Below are 21780 nucleotides of genomic sequence, written 5' to 3' on the forward strand. Positions count from 1 at the left end.
GGAGTCTTTCAGAGTTGCAGTCTGAGCACTTGGTTCAAGTCACTATGATGGCTGCTCGTAAGGCTGAGCTTACTAAGAAACAAGGGAAGAAGCCTGCCAAACCTAAGAAGCCTGCCAAACCTTCCCTCTCGAGCAGAGATAGGATGGAGGACGATGAAGAGCTCCTTCCTATTGATGATGAGGACGAGACTTCTGAGGAGGAGTATGTGGATATAGATACTGACGAAGAAGAACTTAATGCAGGTTTGTCATGCTCTTTTGCCTTCTTCCTCAATTTCAATTGGTATCAACGAAAGGTCTTGTTCACTCATGCTAACGAAATGACCCTTATCATCCCAGGTAAGACAGTCGGTGAGCATGGGTCGCTCGCTTCTCATTATGTGAGATTCATGCCTAGCGGCGAAGCTCCTACACAGGTTGAGACGTGTGGCAAGTCCGTGCACGAACGACCCGTTGGTTCTATAAGGGCTGGTGCTCCGAAAAAGAAGAAGACCGCTCATAAACCACACGTTGGTCGGCGCCCCTATGGAGTGGATTTAGGAGACATCGCCAACGGGGAGGAGGGTAATATTTTATTGTCTTTATTGCTTTAAGATGGTTTACCTTCTGGGATTCGTAATCATGTTTTATGTTCCAGGACACTATGAAGAGGGCGAACTTCCACCGGATCCTGTATTCCCTGGTTCTGATAATCTGGATAGCTTCATGCAGCAGATGTGTGACGCCATTCGTGATGGTTCCATGGATGTCGATACGAACCTTGATACTGAGCAGGTTAACAGCGTTGAGCCTGCCATTCCATATTCAGGTATATTTAACTCCGATGATACCCTCCTCAAGTAGCATTTAGAGGAGTTAGGGAGTTCAGGATTCATTATTTTTTCGTGCTGCGCTTTCTTTCAGATTACTTGAAGAATCCAAGCATGGATATTGGGGAAAAAGAATCTTCTGTTCCTGCTGCAGGTATTTCTGAGCTTTTTCTTCTTTCCCTATCTTCTTGTATATATATCCAATACTTAAATTATTCTGCAGATGTCGTATCAGAGAGGCCCGTTGAGGATGAGGCTTTTCATGATGTAGGTCTCGAGAAACAGGAGTATGTCGCTGCATCAAATTACTCGGTACCTGACATTGGATTATTAGTCGACATATTGGCTGAACAGGCTACCGGAGGAACTGTGGGACCACCCTTTGAGAGTGATTCATTCACAGGTATATATTTGATTCTCTTCATTTTGCCTGATCTTTTGTCTGGCTAACAGAGGATTAATATTGCAGTACCAGCCATTGGGACTGATCCAGTATCGATTCCCGGCGTATCTAGCTTACCTCGGAGTGACAGACCTGCAGGTACGCACACGATCTAGGACGTCGTGTTCCTTTTCATTTGTCTGATTTTTTGACTAATAGATGGGTATAATCATAGGACCAGCCACCGGGGCCGATACTCTTACGACTCCTGGCATTCCCCGTGTGCCTGAGGATGGTGGACTCGCAGGTATACAGATGATCTTATCATCTCGATCCTCTTTATTTTGTCTAGATTTCCAGTTTGACTAATAAAGAAGTGTAACTATAGGACCAGCCGTTGTGCCTGATGCCACTACAGTTTCTGAGACCGATTTGCCTACGGGTGTTGATATACCCTCCATGACTACTCCTGCCGTCATCTCGGAGCCTATCAGACCTCAATCCGAGGGGACCTCCGCTGGCGTTGGTATGCTCGAAATTTGCCCTTAAGTTTTCTTATCATATTTGATAATCTCTCAGCTTTCCGCACTGTTACTTGTAGGATCCTGATCTTCTTTATACGAGCGTGTTCACGCCCTTTTGGCCGATACCGATCCTGACAGAGACATCTTTCATACGGACCTCGGCTTTTTTACCGCCTTTTTTAACGGCATGATCGAGAAACTTCTTCAGTTCAGGCGTTCCTTTTTCTCGCCACATGATGATGATTAGAGAAGAAGGGTATCCAGAGTTGGCCGATTCATTCATTGCCGATTTTACTGTTCTGGAGTCGGAGATCCGAGAGTTGAAGGAATTGAAGGCTAATGGAGCTTCTTCCTTCGTGTCTTCTCAGATGGAGCATAGGCTGGCACAATGGCGCGACCTGAGATCTTCTATCGGCAGTGAGCTTCAGTCACATGAGCATTCTGTTGCACAGCTGATGGCTATCATGGCGAGGAAGGATACAGATAGAGCCGAGTTACTCAGCTCTTTGGATTCCGGCCGAGAGGAAGTGGCTAGGTTGAAGGAGGCCTTGAAGCACGCCGAGGAGTCCGTTACTATTATTGCAGAAGACTTGGCTGGATTAGAGCGTTATCGTGAACAGGCACTCGAGAAGCTAGGATCTACACAGGAGAGATTGATGAAGCTGAAGGATGAAACAGTGAAGATCTTGAGCAGTTCTGAAGAATCTGTCTGAGCTGGTCTGCAGGCAGAACTTGAGCAGAGTTATGTAGATAGGCTTTCTAATTTAGAGTCGCATATTCTTAGCCGTCAACTGCCTTCGGGCTAACGATCTTTTTATTGTATGCTTTGACTTGATCTATTAATAGAGACTCCGCATTTGCTTCCTTTATGATATTTCTTTATTTACTTTGAACCCAGCGATGAAAAGTTCTACAGGATTTTTGGCAAACCCCCAGCCATCAACGGGTTTGATGTGCCTTTACCGATTACCGTTTGAATCGGGCTAGCATGTGAATTATTAAAACCCGTCTCACATGTAACGTTGTGCTAAGAAAGTCGCTTTTCTTAGACTTGATGCTATGATTTTGAATACATAGACTTAGCCATTTCTTATAGGGAAAAGGTACCCTGCGCCGTGTATTAGGCGATGACTCATCCCTTCTTAGGTTTCGGGATAAAATTCCCCAGGTTTAGACCCTGGTGCCTTTTTCAATCGGTGAAAGGCTAAACCGGCAATGCGTGTTAGACATAGACTTTGGGATTTTTGGCAAACCCCCAGCCTTCAACGGGTTTGAGGTGCCTTTACCGATTACCGTTTGAATCGGGCTAGCATGTGGATTGTCTAAATCCGTTCCGCATGTAACGTTGTGCTAAGAGAGTGAATTCTCTGAGACTTTATGCTATGATTTTGAATACATAGGCTTCACCCTTGTTACGGGAATAGGCTACCCGGCAACACGTGTTAGGTGAATACATAGGCTTCACCCTTGTTACGGGAATAGGCTACCCGGCAACACGTGTTAGGTGTTGACTCATTCCTACTTAGGCTTCGGGATAAAATACCCCAAATTTAGACCTTGGTGTCTTTTTCAATCGGTGAAAGACTAAACCGGCAACGCGTTTTAGACGTAGACTTATCTCTATTTAGGAGTTGAGATAAAATTCCCCGTGCACAAAGTGCTCGGATTGAAAATTGAGAATTGTGTCTTTTCTAAGAACAAAGACAAACTAGAAAATGGGAGAGAAAGAATTTTATATTCTATATCCCAGTACTGAAAAGGAAGAATTTTATATTCTATCCACAGTAGAAAAAGAAACTCAAGGTGGGATCTCCACCCCCAGAATCCGAAAAGATGAAACTAGGAGTGGGATCTCCACTCCGAGAATCGGAAAGGTTCAAACGACCCTAACTTTTATAGGATTGGTCATTTGAATCAAAAGAATCCCTCATTCATTGAGGAGAAAACCCAATTTCGACCCTAACTTTTATAGGTTTGGCTGAAAAAAGGAAAAGATGGAAGTCTTTCGTTTATCGAAAAGGAATGACTCGGTCTTAGTCTCAACTACTTGTAGGCTTGACTAAGTGAGATTGGGAACAATCCTAACTTTTATAGGTTTGATCGTTCGAATGTGGACCTCTCGTTCATGGAAGGAATCGAGAGAGGAATTTGGCTTTGGCCCTGACTTTTATAGGTTTGACCTGAAAGCAAAGAGAGTGGAATACATGTAGCAAAGAAAATGCCAACTCGTATTATCACTCAAAGGAAGACTTTAATGCTAGGTGATTAGGACCTAACATGTTGAGTCTGAGAAATGCCAATGACTGGCGGATAGAAATGTTGGTGGATCCACCGTCAATTGATTTGATCAGCGGATGGTTTGGTGAGGAAGGATTAACCTGTCAACGGATTGAATCTCGTCTCACAAAAATAACTCATGAGAGTTAGAGAATCTGACAATAACAAGAAGAAACATTCCGACATTCAGAGTTCGAACGTGGATTTCTTATTCATTACTTCTACAGTGATTGGGTTATCCCTAAGAATATCACGTGTGGTATTCTTCCGGGAACTTCCCGATACATTAGTTATCCTGAAGATACTAAGGATAGTATTTTTTCAGGAATTTGTCGTTTATCGGCATCATAAGTCGGTCACCGTCCTTGGTGACTAGGCGATATGCGCCACTCGAGTAGACTGTCTCTACTACGAATGGTCCCTCCCATTTGGGTTCAAATTTACCTTTCTTCTTGGAGTTAAGGATCATAGGCCGCCTTTCAGCTAGAACCAAGTCCCCTTCTTTGAAGCTCCGTTGTCGAACCTTTTTGTCGAAAGCTCGAGAGATCCTGGCTTGGTAAAATTCGATATGCTGTTGAGCTTCTAAACGCTTCTCATCTAGCCTTTCAAGTTCTTCAAGGCGCTTCTGATGTTGCTCTTCGGTCGTCATTTGAGTCGCGAGGGTAATTCAAAGCGACGGGATTTGAATCTCTAATGGAAGAACGACTTCACATTCGTATACCAGTGAATACGGGGTTGCTCCCGTCGGTGCGCGCACCGTGGTCCGATAGGCCCATAGAGCCGTGCCCAGCTTGTCATCCCAGTCTCGTTTATTAGTTTTCATGAGTTTTGACAAAATCTTTATAATAGTCTTATTGAAGGCTTCGGCCAATCCATTTGCTGTGGGATTGTAAGCTGTTGACGAGATGTCCTGAATTTTGAACTTTTCACAAAAGCTGATGAAGGCGTTGCTGACGAATTGAGGACCGTTATCATGTATGATTCGTCTCGGGACACCATGCCGGTAGATGATATGGTGCTTGATGAATGCAATGACGTTGCTCGTTTTGACTTCTCTGAGAGGAACCGCTTCAGCCCACTTGGAGAAGTAGTCGGTAATCGCCAGGATGAACCGATCACCTTTGACTGACGGGGGATTTATAGGACCGACGATATCTATTCCCCAGGTCTCAAATGGCCATGACGTCACCGAAAGATGTAGATGCTTCGGAGGTCGATGCATATAATTCGCATGTGTTTGACATGCATGACACTTTCGGGCATACGCGATTACATCACTCATCATGAAAGGCCATAAATATCCCATTCTTCTGATGCGGTCATAAAGCTTGGGGCCAGGTTGGTGTGCGCCACACTCTCCTTCATGTGCCTCTCTAAGAACTTCTTCGGCTTCTTTAGTTGATAAGCAACGTGCTAGCAACCCATCGTACCCCCTGCGGTATAGCGTTCGATTCTCCGTATTATAGTAGAATCTTGGCGCTCTTCGTCGGATTGATTCTCTTTCCTTCATGTCTTCTGGTAGGATTCCATGCAAGACGTAATCAATGATGGAGAAACGCCAATCTCGGGGTTCAAACTCAACTTGAGTTGAGTGTGTTTCCTTAATATCTTCTTCCTCGTCCTCTTCATCATAGATCGGCACTAGGAGTTGGTGAGTCCTCACTGTAACAAACTGTTCTGTTTCAGGAGGTTGCGCCAGGGATACGGCCAATGCCGCTAATGCATCTGCGTAGATATTTTGTAACCGTGGAATATGTTCGATAAAGAATCTTTCGAATGATTCTGCCATCTCTACTGCCATCTTATGGTATGGTATTAAATCCGGGCTTCAGACCTCGTACTCTCCCTGAACTTGTTTAACTATCAGTTGAGAATCACCGAAGGCTTCGAGATATTCAACCCCCAGTTCTTTAGCGAAACTGAGTCCTATGAGTAATGCATTATATTCGGCTATGTTATTTGAGCACGGTTCGGTCAACGAATAAGCTCGAGGCATAACGTGTTTTCCTGGGGAAACTAAGACAACTCCAACTCCGGAAGAAATCTTAGGACTTCCAGGAGCACTCGCTACATTAGTTGCTCGTGAAGCGCCGTCGAAGTACAAACGCCATACTTGCTGGTGTGAAGTTGCGTTGACTTCGTGGGTCTCATCAGGTAGGTCGTCATATATCTCGGTGGTATCCGTAGTTGGATTAGCTGCCAGGAGATCACAAATGGCTTGTCCTTTTACCGACTTCTGTTGTTTAAAATGTAAGTCGTATTGGGACAAGAGTAAGGCCCATTTTGCTAATCGCCAATTCATGAACGCTGGTTGAGTTATGAACACTCGGACTGGGTTAACCTTAGAGATAACATAAATGGTCTGTCCAACTAGATAATGCCGCATCTTCTGAATAGCGAACACCAAGGCGAGGCATTCTCTCTCAATCATAGGATATCGAGATTCAGCGCCTACCATGGTCCGGCTTAAATAATACACCGCCTGCTCATGACCGTTATCGTCATCTTGTGCAAGTAATGCACTTAATGAGTGGCTCGTCGCCTTGACATAAATCAAGAACGGTTTGCCCGATTTCGGTGCGACGAGTACGGGAGGTTTTGAGAGATATTCTTTAATACTCTCGAATGCCTTTTGACAAGCGTCATCCCATACAAATGACACGCCCTTCTTTGTGAGCTTAGAGAATGGTTGGCATTTTCCTGAGAGGTTCGAGATGAACCGACGGATATAAGCTAACCGCCCTTGCAACCCTCTGAGCTCCTTGAGGTTTCTCGGAGGTTGCAAATCATTAATTGCTTTTACTTTATCAGGATCGATGTGAATACCTTTGGTGGTAACGACGAACCCAAGGAACTTACCACTGGACATTCCGAGGAAGGACTTGGTGGGATTCATTTTCAATTGGTGGGTCTGCATCAGATCAAACATCGTCTTCAAGTCTTTGATGTGATCTTTCTATCGCGACTTTTCACGACCAAATCATCCACGTAACATTCGACAGTTTTCCGGAGATGCTCCTGAAAAATCTTCGACATGGCTCGCTGATATGTGGCACCTGCATTTTTTAAGCCGAAGGGCATGACCGTGTAGCAGAAAACACCGAGGGGTGTTCTAAACGCGGTATGCTTTTCATCATCTGGATGCATCTTTATTTGATTATAACCAGAGAACCCATCCATGAAAGACATCCTCTCGAACCCGCACGTATTGTCGATGATGACATCTGTGATGGGAAGGGGAAAATCATCTTTTGGGCAGGCAGCGTTGAGGTCTCTAAAGTCGATACACACCCTGACCTTCCCGTTCTTCTTAAGGACCGGGATGATATTGGCAAGCCACTCCGGGTGCTGCTCTTCTCTAACGAAGCCCGATTCAATAAGCTTCTTAACTTCGGCCTCGATTGCCTCCATCATTTGGGGACGAAACCGTCTTTGTTGTTGTTTGACAGGTTTGACATCCGACTTAATATTGAGACGATGCATTGTTACATTTGGATCGAGTCCTGGCATGTCTTCATAATTCCAGGCAAACACATCGATGTACTCCCTGATAAGAGAGATTAACTCTTCTTTCTCTTCCGGCGGGAGGCTGTCACTAATGAATATAGGCTTCGGATTATCTTCGCTACCCATATTCACCTGGAGTACTTGATCCTCGGTAGGAGGCTCCCTTTGCTCAAACCTATCGCCGTACTACATGTTTAGGTGATGAACCCAAGGATCTTCCCAAGTTGGCATCTGATCGTCTTCCTCTATTGTGGTAGGATCAACCGTAACCATGTTTGACATCAACTTTTTGAACATTTCACCAATACTAGTGTCGGAATCCCAAGCTGAAGAATCAGAAGAGTACTCGGTTCTAGCTTTGTTAGCAATTTGATCAATGACTTGCCAGCAACATTCGTCGTCAGATGAGGAGATATAACCTAGTCCTCTTTTATGGCGATAATAATCATCGGGTTTTCCCTTTGGTACATAGGTCATTCGAGGTGGAACTCGCGGACCTCGACCAAAGCAAAGGCCCTCTCCGAGTGTGAAGTCATACCCATACTTCTCCATTAGATCGCGCGCTTTTGCGTTATATCTAAATAGATGAGGAGTAGGTTTATCATCATCGTCTTCCTCTTCCAAGAAGTGGTCGGGTGTCGGAGATTTTCTTCCTTTACCGTAGACGACTTCCTTTTCTCCCCCTATCCCTGCGGGGATGACAAGTGGTGCTCCGTATGTATCCTGTACCTGTTTTTTAGTCAGACAAAATGACTGAAGTGGTATATACAAGTCAGGGTTATCATACAGCTCTTTAGTGACATTATCAAGACACAGCGAGTACTCTAAATCATCATTTATTGATAGTTCTTCGGCAAGTTGCCAATTACAACTACTTTCCGATGATTCATCATCGTCAAGATTGATTATAATGGGTACAATGTCATTAAGTACAAAACCACCATCATAATCAAACCCAGCTTCGGTATCAGCCTCATCTCCGTTGTCCGTTCCTTGGGCCGATGGTTCAGTATCAGATTCGGCGCTGTATAGAAGGGAATCAGTGAAATAGTTCTCCAATCCCTTAAACGGTTGCTTATCCGCGACCACCGTCTTGACTTCATTATTTGTGTCCACATACTTGAGGCACTGGTGAAGAGTTGACGGGACTATGAGATTGTCGTGGATCCAAGGTCGACCCAACAGTAAATTATAAGATGTTTCCGCGTCAATCACGTAGCAGGTAACTTCTGACTTTAAGTCTCCAATCTGACACTTTATTCGAATCTTTCCCAAGGGTCTGGACCTACTGATGTTGAATCTGTAGATCGTAGTGCCCGTGGATGCTAGTTTATTTGCTGGTATTCCGAGATTATGCATCAATCGGAATGGCATGATACTGACAGCGGAACCCGGATCAACTTGTATCCGGTTGACAACGCTGGAGCCAATGTGGCCGGTGAAATACAGAGGTCGATCGTGCTTTGAGTTCTTCGTCTGCATGTTTTCTTTGGTGAAAGAGATGCAGGGAAAACGGTGTGCCGCGAGATTACAGTGTTGAACTGACGGCTCTGGTTCTTCAGACGACGGCTTGATTTGAGTCAAGAAAGCTTCAGAGTCACTCAAAGCTTCCTGCAATGCTTTCCTTGTGTCCTTTGAAAGACGTAATAACTCGTACAGGGTTATCCTAGCTGGTATATTAGCTAACTGCGCCATGATGTCAAAATGAGGCGGAGAGCTTGCACTTCCCGGTTTGTCTCTTCCAATCGGATGATTGAATCGAGACTGCCTCATGTTTTGGACTTCTTAGCGTAGAGGTTCTTTCCCTTTCTCCTTTTGCTGGACTTTCTCCGTAGCTACAGGTGTTGGGGGAGTTGCGACAATTCCCAGCTCTGCTAACATCTTAGAGGGAACGGTTTTGGTTGCCCCCCTGCTTAGCCAGTTGCTCAGAAGCATCCGGATATTTGTAGTGATATTCATTCCCGCTCCGGGTCACAAAGGCCTCTTGTTCATCTTCGGAAAGCGGGAAGGCTGGAATTTCCTCGTCGTCTTCTCCTGGAATAGCAGAAGCTCCAAAACAAGACTTACATTTTCCTTTTGACCTTTTCTTGGAAGAGGCTCCAGTCCATTGTTCATCTTCAATCAAATCTGGATGAACCCAAAGAATCTTACCATTCGGGGCTGTGTGTGGTACAAGTCCCTTCTGGCGCTGTTTGTGAGGATCATCGTTCACGGTCTTCACTGCTGCATTTATTACCGACTCATGCTGGAACCAATTCAAGGGAACAGAACCGAAGCTAATCGATACTGCATTTGCACCCACCTTCTTCTCCTTAGGTTGCTTCATAGTGATGACCCCGACGTCGATTAGAGCTTGGATCTTATCTTTAAGGGCATAGCACACCTTGTCCGAGGCTTTTGGCTTCTGGGGCTGCTGTTGCCATCTTGATTGTTGAGGCGCCTTTTGTTGCTGCTGTTGCGGTTGCGCTTGCACCTCGAATGTTTGATTCGCGTCCACAGCATTCGCATGTGGTTTTTCCTTACCCTTAGGGACAAAGTTCTGTTGCGGAGCGTTATTTGCTATTTGGCCCCTTTCCGCCTTCTTCCTTTTAAGGAATCGCTCGGCTCGTTCTCCTCGCACCTTCAAGTCCTTCCAGGTCTTTGGCGGTGCCATTTATTATGACAGGTCTCGAGAATAAAGTCTTCGCTGACCGGATCCCTGCAATTCATTGCTTTGTTTCGGAATCTCTTCACGAAGTTTTCGACCGTCTCACCATTTTTCTGTTTCTCGTCAAATAGTGTGCCAATTGAAATCTCTGTGTCGTCGTCGAAGAAGTTTGTTAGAAACATATCCTTCATGTCGTCCTAATTGCTGATACTCCCCGGCTTGAGGCAGCGATACCAATCGAAGGCCACTCCACGAAGAGTGCCAACGAATGACCGCACCATTAAGGGTTCAATCCCGGAGATTATTCCTAAGTGAGACTTAAAATATATTAAGTGTTGGGTAGGGGAACCCTTTCCATCAAACGGCATAAAGTTGATTAAATTGAACTTTGCTGGATATGGAATTGATTCCCACTCCCTTGGGTATGGACATGGTATGCCGGACCTCTTCACTTCTTGAGCATTCATCAACGCGTTGATTTTGCTCTCCAAGTCCTTCATTTTCTTGTCTTCACTCGTATTTATCTTCGAGTGGTTTTAGGGAGAGGTAACGTGGTCCTCTTTCGCATTATCCTCTGAGGGACCGCCTCCGTTATTGTTGTTGACAGGAGGGATATTTATGTTGACATTATCCTCTTCCCGTTCATTCTCCTCTTGATTCGGATTATTGCGACGACTGGGTTCTCCTTGGTGAGTTGTCAGCGCCGCTATTTGCTGGTCATGCATCTCTCTCATCCGCTGCATGGCCATCTCCATCTAGAACTTAAAACTTTCCTTCTGCTTAGTCAGGGCATCTTCAAGCATCTTGGTTACTTGTTCTACACTTATCATGAGTGCCTCGCGGGGTTGTCCCTCGCTGGATACCGTGTTGTCCGATGCAATCGCAGAGCAGGCATCTGATTCTTCATCTTCTAACGGTAATCTCGTCCGAACCCTACCATAAGTTCCTCGTGTAATGGTTCCAGACTGCAGACGAGTTAGATACCGGGGTACTGGCGGAATTGACTCGGGATTATCCCGTGTCGATGCCCTTTTGCTGGTCATATTAGTGGTGACCCTCGGAAATTCTCCGTCTTCGACCATCCTTCTTCTTCGTCGGAAACGCCTAGGCATGGTCTCGGATGTTCCAGTGGAAATTCTCTCGAACACTGAAACTCTCCTTGGGGCTTTAGAACAGCAGCATTCTGACAATACCGCCTTGATTATGTTGGCACACGGACAGTGAGACTCCGTGTCTTGAGCGTCTCTCTTTCGATAGTTACCCGCACCCCTGGTTCTATAGTACAACTCGACAGTTTGATAACTGGAGCAACTCATAGAGTGCCGGCATGACTTCTCAGGTATAACACTATCATCATCAGATGAATGTGCTTCCTTCTGGGGATACAACGCTTTATTAGCGTTTTCAAAAGTCGCACGTTCAAGTTTACGCCTCTGCGAGCGTGAAAACCTAACGGGCTCCTGAACTTCGACCCGCAATCCAATGCGATCGGTAACAGGGGCTTTCCCTCTGTTATCTTTCTTGGGGAGATTGGTACGACCCCCAGTCTGGACTATTGTTTGGGGACCTTTCAATGGTCCCAATCGCTCCTTGACAGGTGCCTTACCTCGATTTTCTGGTAAAGGACCGAGGCGACCTTTCAAAGGAACTTTGGATCTTGGAGGACCCACGTTCTTACCTGGCTCTACCGGAGGTGCGGGAGCAGGGGAAACGGGATCTTGATCTGAAGAAGGTTGGACGGCAACTCCGTCCACTTTTGTCTTAGGCTCCGGTTTTGCCTTTGGCACCCACACCTGCTTGTGTCTAGGCGGCTTCTTGACCATCTCTTCTTTCTGCATCTCTTCCGCTTTCTGCAGAAGGACTCGGGCATGCGCAAGCAATGCGTGGCGTTTCTTGATTCGCTCTTCGAGGGTTGAGCGAGTCCTCTTGACACGAACTCATTCGTTCGTTTCTGTCTTGGAGGAGGAGTTGGTTGTGCGCCGTTGTTGCTCTTGGCGCTGTCTGGACTTTAGATCCTCATTGTAGCGGATCTCGTCCATCGATTCTGTGGCCTTGGCCAGTTGTCGCGCAAGGCGTTGATGCCGTCTTTGGCGCGCCCTCTTTGACAAGGTTGGAACACCTTCAGCAGTTGACTTCGCGGCGGAAGGGAGATCTGGATCTGTAGCTTCGACCACGTTAGACGCTATAGGAGCGTCACGGGGAGTAAGTGCAACGGCGGCAAGGGGATCTTGGATCTTCGATCCTGAGGGCCCGCGAGCACTCTTGGAAGATGAATCATTGATTTCATTAAACTTCAAACGTTACAAATGAATTCAAATAACAAAAGAATAAAAGATTACAACTTTCTTGAAAATAACACAAGATCCGTTCGTCGTCTCTTGCTTGCGTGGGTCTTTAGCCTGTGACGAGGATGTTGATATCCGTGGACTACCTGGCAATCAGATCTGGTCCAGAGCTTCGTCGATCCACGAAGAGATCTTGAAACTGAAGCGCTTACCTCGACGAAGCGAGATAATTGCTCTTCTTAGAATTACCACAACGGGATAATACTAAGGATTGGATGCGGGTGATGTAGATCTGACGAAGAACTCTCTTGTGTTGAAGTGCTCGATCACTCTTCAGTCCGGCAGGGCTTCGCCAATTCTCTAAAACTGCGGTTAAAACGATCTTAAGGCCCAAATCTGACTTGGAGACACCCTAGGGTGTCTCCACTTGATCCGAGGCACCCTAGGGTATCTCGGTTTGGACCGAGACACCCTAGGGTGTCTCGGCCTTAGCCGAGACACCGTAGGGTGTCTCGTTGGTCTGAGACACTCCATTGAGGTGTATTCATCCGCTTCCGCTGTAAATTCTTTGTCCGAACTCGGATTTGAGTGATTCGAAATGCGTTGGAAAGCTGACGAGGAGTTCTATCAGCTCCGATGGTTAGATCATCTGTTGAATCAATGAGACACAAAGAGTATTGTTCTTTTTGTAAACATCGCGGGACTCCTGATTAACCCGTACCTTCGTTAGTTCACGTAGTTCGTCGATTCACTTCAATCGTTCATCGACATCAATCGAACTCATGTGAACCGGATAGTGACATTCATCGTCGTTCCTTAACACCGAGCTGTTTGTGGAGACCTATAGGCAATTTTCGATGCCTACAGTACAATATTTCTAAGTAAAGAAAAATATAAAAACAATTACATTGACGTATATGTTCTTCATCTTCTTTACTTCATAATGCCTTGAACTCATCTTTCACTTGTTCATATTATGTTGAAATCTGCATATAAATATTAGTGCATTTGTATAACACACATAGTATAAATTGTTATCATCAAAATAATATCTTGGAGACATGATATTTAACAGGTTTTAATCCTTTGTTGAGTTGATTCTCAACTTTAGCTTTAAAAGCTTTGAATACGTTCAAAGACTCAGATTTCTCATGAATGAGATATAGGTACTCATAACGTGAGTAATCGTCTATGAATGATATGTTAGACCCTAGAAGGGGGCTAATTAGGGTCTTATGCTAATCTAATCCGATTAAATACCAATTAAAAATTAATTAACAAGTAATCCTAGCAAGAATGAAATACAACAAGTTATATGAGCTAGGATAAGCAATATGAACAACAAGATATATCCTAACAAAGAGATATTGGCAATATATGTGCAAGGATATAAAACTAACACAAGGTGATATATCCTACCAAAGAGATATACAATATGATATATGCAAAGATATGTAAACTAACACAAGAGTAAACAATATAAACTAGATAGTAGATCATATAAATAATGAGCTTATGACAATGACGATAAGAAATATAAACACAAGTATAAATAAATGCCAAAGCACACTCAAACACAAGATATGATCACGGAGTTCGGACCTTCCGTCCTACGTCTCCGCTCCCCACTCCCGGGGAGAAATCCACTATCACAACCGGGTTTTCTACGCTAACCCGAATAACGTTTACAACCACACTATGTCGGTTTTCAACGCTCACCGAACAACGTTCACTCCTCACACTCGGTTTTCTAGTTCACCGAAAACTTCACAACACACTCGGTTTTCTAGCTCACCGAAAACCTTACAACACTCACAATGTAACAAATATAAATTTGTTCTCTACAATAGATGAGAACACAATTAAGCACAACTCAATGTTACAATCTCTCACAACCCTAATATACTATGTATGCAAATACAATAAGCTCAAGTGGGTGTGTGTAACAATGAGATAAAATCAAATCTAAACTCAATATAAAACTAGCTTTAATAGAAATGATAATTAAACAATACAAAATGTAAAGCTAGAAAGAGTTTAGAATGCTTCTCTGAAAAAACAAGATGGAGAGGAGGATTGAAATGAAGTTCAGACACTGTGAATGATCTTCTCCACTTGTAAAACGATCTTCAAACCAAATAGACTTTGAACCCAACTAAAACCCTTTTCAAAAACTCTTTAAAACTTCTTCAAAACTCTTTAATGGGTTACTCAAATAGAAGGGGGTTTGGGAGTTTATATAGAAAAAGAAACAACAGCTAAAACCCAAAACCAAATCAACAAAAATCCCAGAAAATCAGGAAACAGATTTCTGTACAACATTACCGTTGGGAGTCCGGCGGTCGACCGATGAAATTTTCGGTCGACCGACGAAATCATTCGGTCGACCGACGAAATTTCCGATCGACCGCGATCCAGATCGAAAACGAGAAAAACAAACAGAGACTTCATCGGTCGACCGGTGCGGTCGACCGACAGAAAAATTAAGCTCTCGGTCGACCGCATCGGTCGACCGACAAACTCTCTACTGCCCACTGACTAAATAACATAGGTCCGGTCGACCGAGAACTGATATATGAAAATCTGATTTTGAAAACTATTTTTCTGATTTTAAAACCCTATTTAAAAATATCAAATAAATTCCAAAAATATTAAACTTTGGGGAATGATTGTAGACATGATAATAAACATGCTACAATGACTGGTTTCCAAAAAGGACTTCCCAAATGAAAAATATCATCATTTTGCAAAATAGTCCAAAACACGAAAATGTAAACATGTGAATTTTGACATTTAGGCTAAACCATGTCTTGAAACTTTACAAAATGATATTATAGACTTAGTAAAACATGTATGAACTGATATTGAAGTCTATAAACTAATAAAATAATATAAATCCTAAACTAAATTATCCAAGCTTGATCTTGATCTTCATTGAGCTCAACTTGGTACACGTTGCGGATGAAGCTAAACTTGGATCTTGAACTTGAATTATACGATGCTTCACTCCATAATTCCGCCAACCTCCTCTTGATATGATCGTGTAGGCTCTATTCCATCCATCCTCCAACACATTGTTTACCTAGAATAAATACGAAAACACAAACACTAGACAAACAACATTAGAAGTAAATGGTTTGTTAAACATCATCAAAACAAGAAGGCCAACAATCTCCCCCTTTTTGATGATGACAAACAATTTACTAAAAGGATATATGCATGAAAGGAAATGAATATACAAAGTATAATATATCATGCATATAAACAAGAAAGAATATATTCACAATATTTCTCCTCCTTTGACAACATCAAAAAGGGGACAAATGGATGAAGAGAGCGAAAGCTCCCCCTATCAATAAGCATGGGTGAGTACAAAGCAAATATAGGGAATAGCTCCCCTATCAAAAAACCATATGAAATATAAGCAATAAAAGATCATGGCAAACATGTGAGCAAGCATAAATAATATGCCAAAAATCACTCACATTCAAGAGATAATGAGAACATATATAAATATATCAAGATGAACATATTGTCTCATATCATAAAAGCCAATGTATAAAATAGATTTATGAAATCAAAAGAAGAGAAACATGAGAATCATGTAAAAAGTTTTCAAATGAAAACAAATCAACCAATTGAAATCATAAATCAAAGTTTAAATCATAAAACCAAATCATCATTGATTTTCAAAAATCAAGAGAGGCAACTATATCTAGCTCTTGAGCTAGTATCAACCCATATGAACATTTTTAGCACCCGGTAAACAATGTTTGGAAATATACACCCAATAACTCCGGAGGGTTATATAAACATAGTCCACTCACCAAGATCGAAACAAATAATCATGAAAACAAAAGATTTGATAAAAGAAAAATTTCGTGCACGGGAATCATTTGCAAATAAAATATTTTCTTTTAAAATTATTTTGCAATTGAGAAACATTCTTAAACAATGGTCTATTTGGAACATATTGTAATTTAGAAGCTTTTTGTATATCAAAACAAAATTTAGCAAGATGTCCAAACCGACCACAATGATCACACTTGAACACACTAGCATGCTTATGATGAGCTTTGTGAGAATGAGCATGTGAATGTGTAAGTGATGAAGAAGCTACATGAGATGCACAAGGAGCATTGACATTCTTATGTTTGTGTGCATCATAACAAAAGTTAGCTAGATGGCCTTTACGGCCGCAAATAGAGCATTTGTAAACTTTGCTATATATGTGTGCATAATGAGTAGATGATGACTTAGACTCGGCCGCAAATAGAGCATTTGTAAACTTTGCTATATATGTGTGCATAATGAGTAGATGATGACTTAGACTTGGCACACATATCCATAAGCCTCTTATGATTATTAATGCATGCTTTCAAAGTTGAATCTAAAGATGAAATGCATTTATTCATAAGATTCAAATCTTCATTTTTAGGCACATATGCATTTTTATTAGAAGTAGAACATAAATAGTCATTTATAAAAGAAGTTGTATCATTCTTTATGTTCTCTTACTTCTAACATGGCATTATCTTTTTTATGAGATAAGCTAGTTATAGATGTGGTTAATTTTTCATTTTCCAAAATTAACATGTCATTGTTTTCTTTAAGCATGGTATTTTCTTTTGCAATGACATCCAATTTTGACACTAGCTCCTCATGATTGGATTCTAAAACATCATGCTTGCTTTTTAAATCAACAAAATCTTTATGCAATTTGTTAAAGGCATGCAATAATTTTTCACTAGCACAAGCAAGTTCATCATTAGGTAAATCATTAATGGTTTCGAACTCGCAAACCTCACTAGGGCTATTGCCTAGTGGCCGTGTGCATGAAGCTCCTTTAGAACTTGAAGCGGGATCCTCCAAAGTTTGTCGGATCGCCTTTAAGTCTCCTTGATATGCTTCTATAAATTTCCAAAGTTTGTAAGCACTATCAAAATGAACAAGCTTGTTAGACATAGAAGAATTAAAAGCATTTAGCAAATATTCTAACAAAATATTGTTCATTGTAAACATACGATGATCATTCTTATTCCACTTAGATTTCTCCAAAGTGGGCACAATATAAGCATCATCTATAATTTCCCATAAATCAAAGTGTTTAGATTGAACAAAAAGTTTAAATCTAACACACCATTGGGCATAGGGGAAATTATCTAATCTAGGAGTAATATTGATGGTATAACCTAAATCATGCATATCCATAATATAAAAGGCAAGCAAGATACAAATAAAGCTCAAAGTTAGATTAACACAATAAGCTAACTTGGATCTTTAACTCAAGGCGATTAGATCTTAAATCAAAGAGCACCAAGCTCTGATACTAATTGTTAGACCCTAGATGGGGGGTGATTAGGGTCTTATGCTAATCTAATCCGATTAAATACCAATTAAAAATTAATTAACAAGTTATCCTAGAAAGAATGAAATACAATAAGTTATATGAGCTAGGATAAGCAATATGAACAACAAGATATATCCTAACAAAGAGATATAGGCAATGTATGTGCAAGGATATAAAACTAACACAAGGTGATATATCCTACCAAAGAGATATACAATATGATATATGCAAGGATATGTAAACTAACACAAGAGTAAACAATATGACCTAGATAGTGGATCATATAAATAATGAGCTAATGACAATGGCGATAAGAAATATAAACACAAGTATAAATAAATGCCAAAGCACACTCAAACACAAGATATGATCACGGAGTTTGGACCTTCCGTCCTACGTCTCCGCTCCCCACTCCCGGAGAGAAATCCACTATCACAACCGGGTTTTCTGCGCTCACCCGAATAACGTTTACAACCACACTATTTCGGTTTTCAACGCTCACCGAACAACGTTCACTCCTCACACTCGGTTTTCTAGTTCACCGAAAACTTCACAACACACTCGGTTTTCTAACTCACTGAAAACCTACAACACTCACAATGTAACAAATATGAATTTGTTCTCTACAATAGATGAGAACACAATTAAGCACAACTCAATGTTACAATCTCTCACAACCCTAATATACTATGTATGCAAATACAATAAGCTCAAGTGGGTGTGTGTAGCAATGAGATAAAATCAAATCTAAACTCAATATAAAACTAGCTTTAATAGAAATGATAATTAAACAATACAAAATGTAAAGCTAGAAAGAGTTTAGAAATTCTTCTCTGAAAAAACAAGATGGAGAGGAGGATTGAAATGAAGTTCAGACACTGTGAATGATCTTCTCCACTTGTAAAACAATCTTCAAACCAAACAGACTTTGAACCCAACTAAAACCCTTTTCAAAAACTCTTTAAAACTTCTTCAAAAATATTTAATGGGTTACTCAAATAGAAGGGGGTTTGGGAGTTTATATAGAAAAAGAAACAACAGCTAAAACCCAAAACCAAATCAACAAAAATCCAAGAAAATCAGGAAACAGATTTATGTACAACATTACCGTTGGGAGTTCGGCGGTCGACCGACGAAATTTTCGGTCGACCGACGAAATCATTCGATCGACCGACGAAATTTCCGGTCGACCGCGATCCAGATCGAAAACGAGAAAAACAAACAGAGACTTCATCGGTCGACCGGTGCGGTCGACCGACAGAAAAATCGAGCTCTCGGTCGACCGCATCGGTCGACCGACAAACTCTCTGCTGCCCACTGACTAAATAACATAGGTCCGGTCGACCGGTGCGGTCGACCGAGAACTGATATATGAAAATCTGATTTTAAAAACTTCTTTTCTGATTTTAAAACCCTGTTTAAAAATATCAAATAAATTCCAAAAAATATAAAACTTTGGGGAATGATTGTAGACATGATAATAAACATGTTACAATAACTGGTTTCCAAAAAGGACTTCCCAAATGAAAAATATCATTATTTTGCAAAATAGTCCAAAACACAAAAATGTAAACATATAAATTTTGACATTTAGGCTAAACCATGTTTTGAAACTCTGCACAATGATTTTGTAGACTTAATAAAATATGTATATGATTATTGTTAAGTCCAAAAACTAAGAATATAGAATTTTCACAAAATTGCATATTCTATGCAATGTTTTCAAAAACACAATAGTAAATATGAAATATATGATTTCATATTTATAAATATGAAAACTCAAAAACTATGTATGTATATATATAACTATTATGAAGAAACCAATAAATGTGTGTGTATAGATATTGAGCTTAATGTACTTAACACACATAATATAAATCCTAAACTAAATTACCCAAGCTTGATTTTGATCTTCATTGAGCTCAACTTGGTACTTGTTGCGGATGAAGCTAAACTTGGATCTTGAACTTGAATTGTACGATGCTTCACTCCACAATTCCGCCAACCTCCTCTTGATATGATCGTGTAGGCTCTATTTCATCCATCCTCCAACACGTTGTTTACCTAGAATAAATACGAAAACACAAACACTAGACAACATTAGAAGTAAATGGTTTGTTAAACATCATCAAAACAAGAAGGCCAACAATCTCCCCATTTTTGATGATGACAAACAATTTACAAAAAGGATATATGCATGAAAGGAAATGAATATACAAAGTATAATATATCATACATATAAACAAGAAAGAATATATTCACAATATTTCTCCCCCTTTGACAACATCAAAAAGGGGACAAATGGATGAAGAGAGCGAAAGCTCCCCCTATCAATAAGCATGGGTGAGTACAAAGCAAATATAGGGAATAGCTCCCCCTATCAAAAAGCCATATGAAATATAAGCAATAAAAGATCATGGCAAACATGTGAGCAAGCATAAATAATATGCCAAAAATCACTCACATTCAAGAGATAATGAGAACATATATAAATATATCAAGATGAACATATTGTCTCATATCATAAAAGCCAATGTATAAAATAGATTTATGAAATCAAAAGAAGAGAAACATGAGAATCATGTAAAAAATTTTCAAATGAAAACAAATCAACCAATTGAAATCATAAATCAAAGTTTAAATCATAAAACCAAATCATCATTGATTTTCAAAAATCAAGAGAGACAACTCTATCTAGCTCTTGAGCTAGTATTAACCCATATGAACATTTTAGCATCCGATAAACATGAGCTTCGAGCTTCGAGCTCACACTGAGTGAAGGGTCATCTGAATGAGGCTCGCCTGAAGTTTTGCCGACGAAGCTCTCCTGCTGACGTATCCGACGAAGCTCGCCTGCAACCGAATTCGACGAAGCTCGCATACAACCAACTTCAAGCTCACATGCGAGTGCAAGCTCACCTGAAGCTTTTGCTGACGAAGCTCGCCTGAATGAGCTTCGAGCTTGCCTGAGTGAAGGGTCGCCTGAGTTAAGGTAACTACCGCTGCCTTAACTCCTACACCCTAGGGTTTCGACCCTAGGGTTTCCAGATGGCCGCTGTCGTTGTCAACACTTGATAGCGGGGATGGCAGCCTACAGATCGCCTGAGAGAGACTAGCTTTTGACGGCTAATCCAAAGGGCATTGCATACGATCTTTTAATACAAGTTTTGATCCAAATAAAACACACTATAGATTGAATAAATTAAAAAAAATTACATGCTACAGTTCATGCGTACAACAAATCCAAACTTGCAACTTGATCAAAGAACCCTTATTTCTTCATCTTAAACTTAGATCCCCTAAGAATTAATCAATCTAGCTCTGATACCAATTGTAGATCATCTGCTCTATCTAATCCATATAATATATATAGATCTAGGGTTTACAAATGAAATTTAAGACTAAACCCTAGAAATATGATTATGAGCTATGATTAATTCAAAGAGAAGATTAACAAGAAGAACGGAAGTATACCGGATTCCATGAATAAAAACTTAAGAAATTTTATGGGTTTGTGATCTTCTAATCTAGATGATCTCTCTACAAAAGTTCCTCTCTAGATGGGGTTAAGAGAAATTAGAGAGCCATCATTAGATTATGGACCATAACCGTTTATATAGATATTGCAATTTTCTAATTTGGCTCATCATCAAATTAGAATTACAGCCTGATATCTACACAATTAGCCTATGACATATTCAATACTCATTGATCCAATTACTTGATTGATCACTTTATAAGGATCAACTTTAAATATAGCATTACACAATAATATAACATATGTGCCCACTATTGGAAGCTTTGTTCATGAAAAGGCAATTTTGCCTTTGTGAATAGTCCCACATCGGAAAATGAGATGAATAGTAAAGGGTATATAATGGTTCTCTCCTTATTGGGCTTTGAATAGTGTTTTAGGTTTTGTGGGCTTTGCGTTTCTACCCCACGCGCGCGCGCGCACGCCACGCCGCGCCTCGCCCGCCCGCCCGCCACGCCACGCCG

The 21780-nt window shown here is 41.3% G+C and overlaps 1 long non-coding RNA gene across 1 annotated transcript; it reads left to right on the plus strand.

Moving 5' to 3' along the window:
* LOC109848952 lies at positions 1189 to 1497 on the plus strand. Its single transcript, XR_002248955.1, has 3 exons — positions 1189 to 1212; positions 1279 to 1350; positions 1427 to 1497. It is a non-coding gene; the product is annotated as an uncharacterized LOC109848952 (long non-coding RNA).

Source organism: Asparagus officinalis, chromosome 7, assembly GCF_001876935.1.
Source record: "Asparagus officinalis chromosome 7, Aspof.V1, whole genome shotgun sequence".
Taxonomy (NCBI): domain Eukaryota; kingdom Viridiplantae; phylum Streptophyta; class Magnoliopsida; order Asparagales; family Asparagaceae; genus Asparagus; species Asparagus officinalis.